General features: G+C 36.9%; 1 pseudogene; it reads left to right on the forward strand.

Moving 5' to 3' along the window:
* On the forward strand, positions 1–4,953 carry LOC149048906 (uncharacterized; annotated as a pseudogene).
* Positions 4,954–6,353: the final 1,400 nt, after the last annotated feature.

Here is a 6,353-nt window from a genome sequence, read left to right on the forward strand (position 1 = left end):
ATGTCGTCCTTCGACTTACTCAATAAGAGGCTACACCTATCTGGTCACGTAATGTCCATCATAATTGTCTTCAGTCTTTCTGAGTGTGTGACCACGTGTGTAACTAAGATCCACTGCAAAAGTTTGAACTTTCGTTTAAAATATAAGTCATGCGACTTAAATGATGCAGGAAGACATCCAAAGGATTATGGACCAACAGCAGGATTTATTTACATGGATGTGTCTGAATCACCCAAGGTTTGTCCTTTCAATAATTATATTCCTAATGCTGGTTCGTTCTATAATAAAGTTAGGATGTAACGCGCGCTGTCATTGGTTGAGAGAGCGTGCTCTACCAGAGTATAGAACATAGAGTCGAGGTAAAGCTTTCACACCATCTGCCAAATTGTGCGACCATTTCCCATTCTATTTTTTTTTTTTTTGTTCTTTCTTCGTTAATTGAAAGTGAAATTTCGGAACAAGTGAGACGACAAATAGCGACAGGAGAAGTAATAATAATGAAAAAAAAATATTTACTTATATTGCGCGTGTTACATATGCACATACTCACACGCGCATTACAATATAATAATCTTACAGCACCGTCTTTACAATCATTACAATCAGTACAATCATTACAATCAGTACAATCATTACAATCAGTACAATCATTACAATCAGTACAATCAGTACAATCATTACAATCAGTACAATCATTACAATCAGTACAATCAGTACAATCAGTACAATCAGTATAATCAGTACAATCAGTACAATCAGTACAATCAGTACAATCATTACAATCAGTACAATCATTACAATCAGTACAATCATTACAATCAGTACAATCATTACAATCAGTACAATCATTACAATCAGTACAATCATTACAATCAGTACAGTCTTCACAATCCTGATCATTGTATAGTATTTACAATCTTAAAAATGTTTATAATCATCAAAATCTCTACAAATGTGATATTATTAAAACTATGATATTTATAATTATTACAATATTTCTAATCATTAAAATCTTAACAATCATAACATTATTAGACAGATGGTATTTAAAGCAGATAGGCTTTCCTGAACAGGTGCACCAAACAAAGGTTTGTAAACACGTCGAGCGCCGTAATTTACGTCATTATAATGTGGGCAGAGACGAAAATCTTCAAAGAAAAAGCGAAATAAACGAGTTTTTAAGGTTTTCACGCTCATTTAGATTGCAAGCTAACATAGGTCGATAAAAATCAAACACAGGTAACACTCGTACAGTAAATATACTTTCGTGTTCAAAAACAAAACAGGAATGATGAAAGTTCTGGCCAGGTGGCATAACTGTTAAAAATTCACACTTACCATGAATCATGTTGAGGTCCATTGCGGCCAGCTTCTCATGACAAAGTCCGGTCATTGCTGTGAAGAAGCCTCACAAATTACTTCGGCCTCACTCCACCTCGAGTGAACAATTAAGAGCTTGCTCTAATATCCTGTCCGATGCGTTGACTGGAAGGCCATATTGGTCACATCCCGAGCAATCTTCGTGTTTCTGTGGATTTATTCATTCGTGGGGTATAGTTTACACTGAGGACAAAGTTCCTCCCTTATATAACCTTTTTTTTAATAACAATATGGTATATGTTATTATTATTTTAATAAAGTTGTTATAAATAAATTAATTAATATAACAAAAGCCTTGAACGGTTTGTTTTCTGATTGACATGTGAAAAAAATGTGTTTTCATGGGGTTTGATTCGCCCAGATTTCATTGAACATGCCACTTTTAGATTCTGTAATAGACCTAAAGACTTCACGCAAAAGTGATAAATTCGACCTGCCGAAGTATTTCAATTTGTAAGCTAGAGCAGATTGTGAACTTTGATGATTTGTGAACTTTGATGGTTTGACATTTTTGACAGTTTACGTTTTGCACAGCAAATCAGATTATTTGAACCATTCTAACAAGGATTCTGATTGGCTTATCGCAACGTGCTTTATTAACGAAATAAAAAAACGTGTCGAGTGCATTGTTGAGTTATGTAGGCACTCGGGAATTTTAAAGAACACGAGCGAAGTGCGGAGAAGCACGAGTGCTTCTCGTACTTCTCGAGTGTTCTTAAAAATTTCCAAGCGCTTACATGACTCAACAATGCTCGAGAAGCAAGTTTCTTTATTTCTTTTACAAAATGTATCGTGAGTTGCGCGCGCTCGTACCGATGACGTAGGCTGCGTGCATTATATCTCAACAGTGCACTTGTGTGACGTAAGGTGCGTGCTTTATGGAAATATAATGAAGTCGTTCTGACCAATGACGGCGCGCACATTTCTCTGCTGACGACGTTGTTGTTCGCTTTGGACATATAGTTTGTTTTGATCAAAAGTAATGCACTTCTTTTGTGCCCCATCCCCTTCCTGCGTACTTTACAATACTGAACAGAGCACAGACAAGGCTTCTCTTTTTGTTATTTATTGCGAAAAAAAAACCTATAGTTTAATGATTTATCTCTATTTCTCTCTCTCTCTTTGGAAAATAGACATGTAAAGATCAATAGTAAATTATAATTCGACGCTCGACACGAAAAACAAACGGTTTTTTTTTTTCCTTTTTTATTTTTGAAATTGAGAACCCAGCAAAATTTTTCATTCGCCTCCAGTCTTGTGCAGAAATACAGCAAGAATGGCCCTCGGGCGGAAAGAGGATATTATTGGATGACGACTGGGAGCAGAGAAGTTCAATTTTATTGTGATATGACGAACTACGGTAAGCCCCAAGTCAAATAATTCCTTTCAGTCACGACTTTTATATTTTTTTATTACAGCTAACTTAACCCTAGAGTCTACCCGAACATCAATGTTTTTTTATCCTTTGTTGCTGAGTTTTCAGCGGTAGTCATCTTATTCAATCAAGTTCACCAATTCAATCCAAGTTAATTAACTGAAACATAACCTACCTTCCACGCTAAAAAAAACTCAAAAATTACCCAAGAGTAGTGAATATGATACAGTGCGTTGGATCATGTAGCTCGAATCTAAACTATTAAACCTTTTTCTGGTCTAGAATCTAGGAGATTCCTGGTTAAAAAACCTGGAAAAAATCAAACTAAGATGAAAACAAATGTTCAGCCAATTAAGAGTTAGGGTTTGGAACTCCCTGAGCACGCAAAATCGTTGTTGTGGACGTGGTTGTTGTTGTTGTTGTTGCTGGTGTTATTTATTTAGTTTTTCATATGTTTATTCATATATTAATTTCATGTGATCTTATTTTTTTCTTTACACACAGTCCCTGACTCATTTAACGAGATGCTTCTAGTAGTCATGCAATTAAAATGATTGCATTGTTTATTTTGTATTGTTGATATATGTAGATGGCGGCTGGACTTTGGTAGTAATCATTAGCTCCAAGAGTAACGATCACCTGCAAAGTGCTGAAGTACACTGTTTTAAACCCACACTGTGCGTTCCCTTTGTCGAAAAGAACAGAGAAATCACGGCGCGAAAGTTAGGAGACGAAGATATACACGAACTGCTACATTTTGAAGGTAAGGCATTTTGTTGGTTCCCCTAGAGTTCTAATGTCTTGGCTCCATTGAACACAATAAGGGTTTTGCTTTCTACATCGTGTATTCGCTCAGCCTTCTATTTTTGTTTCTGCTGCAAATTTAAAGGAAGGCGATTAAAAGTAAGTATGCTCATAGAGAACTTGGAAGTATATGTTTTACACAGATTCCATTGCATATGACTTCTCACCCCTAACCTTGGCCCTTTTTTTTTTTCAGGAACTTTTAGAGTTGATGTTTTGACGAAGAATGTTACTTACACAGTTTTTTACCAGGTATTGCTCATTACATGTTTGAATTTAATTGATGTTTCTTGTTAAATCGCATTATTGAATAAAATCTTGCATTCTGATTGGTCAACGAAGCGAAGTATTTAGCGTGGAATTGCGAGTTGAAAACGAGGCTAAATGATATTGTTTCGCGTCCACGTAAACATAACAACTATCGTCAAATTGTAACAAAGTTTTCTACAATGTCATTTTAAAGTGTTTTCAAAACCATTGTCTCCTTTTGAAGAGCCAAAAACGAACAAAAGCGTTTTTTAAAGTGAGTCAGAGGTTCATCCCTGATTTGAAATGAACTACAAGTTCTTGGAGAGGCATATAAAACCTCTTTCGCTTGCGATAACAAGAAAGCGGGAAATCCTTTATACACGGCGCATAAAATAGCAGGGAAAAGTTCAACCTAACAAGACGTAGACGCGTCAGCGGGGGAAGTGCCAGGGTCGATTGTCAGATATACAGAAGAAGAAATGAATACCTTCAATCGCGATGTTAAACTTTCAGTGCTTTCACTTGGACACTTCATTTCTTTCAGTTTTGCCACCAAAGAGGCAAAAGGTGTAAATTATTTTTCTTTTCGAGCAAATGATTTGGAATTTTGAAAAAAAAAGATTTTAGATAGATAAACGGCCTGTAAATTCGGTGAAATACCACTATTATCCTTAAGACGGTGTGAAGCTTATTTAAAAACTTTGAAAACAAATGTAAAAACAAGCACATGGTACAAACAAAGTTGTCAAAGAATCAAACGCGTACGACTTAATTTGCTTCATATTCGCTAACGCAATGAAAGTTCCGACGGCTGACTTTGAAATAGCTCTCTCTGGCGCGGGCTCAGGATAAAAACAGACAGTATTATTCCTTCTGTTTTTTCTTATTTTTATTCAGTTATGCGATTCAAGGAAAACCATTACCTGACCCGTGAATTCCGCGTTAAATTGTACTTGAAAACCGATATCGCTTCGCGATTCGTGCGATATCTGTCTTCGCGTGCAATTTAACGCGGAATTCCTTAGTCAAGTACTGAATTTTCCTTTTGAATAGCGTAAGTAATTACGTATATACTTTTTGAAACTCAATTTTAGATACCAAGTGGCCCAGAAAAGTTTAATTCAACATATGGCTATGGGACGTAAGTGCACGTAATACAGATGATTTAGAGTCTGCCAAAGTAGATTACCTTTCTCTCTCGCGCCAGTTAAAATCGTGGTTGAATTCGAAGTCACAAACTCCTCCCATTATCCCTTAAGCTATGCAAAAACCGATATCATTGCCTGAGTTTGGTCGGAACGAAAGAAAAAAAAATTGACTCTTGGTCATGAAGCATAGACCTGGCTGTGCTCTGTTCTCACGTCATGTCCTCGAGCCAAATATCTTCCCGGCTGGCCCTCCCACTCAGTCTATAAGTCATAGAATTAGCATCAACGTGGTTTCCTCAAATGTAAAGCCTCTGGAAGCTAAAGCTTAGGGTTAAGTTTATCTGTTTATGTTCCCAATTCTACCAGGGTGACTATGTCATTCTGCTTTCCAAAGCGAACACAATGATTAACTCGTGCAGATGAATAGAGTAGGTCCAAAAAGAGAGACTATTGTATTTTGTTACGCTTTCCTTTGTTTCCTTTTTTCTACCTTTACTTTTACTTTTGTCGAATACGGGTCTCCACGCATAATCATTTCTCATTCCTATCCTCATCAAAGGGAGACAAACAGTTGTGCATATATTGACGTCGGCTACCACATTTACCCCCCTTGCCACGGAGGTAATAGAAGTGATGATATGCGATGATGAGTTACGAACTCTCGTCCTCGTCTGCAAATGAAACGCAGAAGAACAAGAATAACCAGAGACATTCAAATAAGATACACCATTTGGTGGTGGAATTAAGAAAATTCAGAGATGAAATTTTGGAACTTAGCTCCGTGCTTTTTAACTTTAAAAGTATTTCATAATATTGGAACTAGTCGGCCGGAGAAAATTTTCCAATTCATATATTTAAGAGTTTGTATGCAACGAGATGTGAGAAATTGCACTAGTTGAAAACACACGCGAAGCCAGTTTTAGGGACTTTACTGGGAATAAAAACTTGTGCATAATACCCTCCCCCTCCCCCCAACACCTTTCACCCCCTTACCTCAGAGTAAGAATAAAAATTTCTCTTTTGCGCGTAATCAAGTGCAGTGCGCATTTTAAATATCAACTCTTTCTCCTTTCTTAATCTACGTATCTTGACTCTTTTTGTTTCTGGTCACTAGTCTTCGACCGACATGACGATGGGAAGTGTGGTTATTCGTGGTATTCATTTCGATTTCGAAATTAATTCTTATTAATAGCTGATTAATAAATTGTCTTTCTTCCCTCTAACATCAGCACGCATATTCTCCATCTTATTCTTGATACGTTTACCAAGGTGCTAACAACGATAATATGTCGCTAGTCACTCTAAGGGGCCAAAGAAGCCTGTATAATCTTATAGTGGAAGAAGCAATGGTCTGATGGCAAATCGCAAGTGCCTGCTTTGCTCTGCAGTTTGGGTGA

Source organism: Pocillopora damicornis, chromosome 3 (assembly GCF_964200805.1).
Source record: "Pocillopora damicornis chromosome 3, jaPocDami1.2, whole genome shotgun sequence".
Classification (NCBI taxonomy): Eukaryota; Metazoa; Cnidaria; class Anthozoa; order Scleractinia; family Pocilloporidae; genus Pocillopora; species Pocillopora damicornis.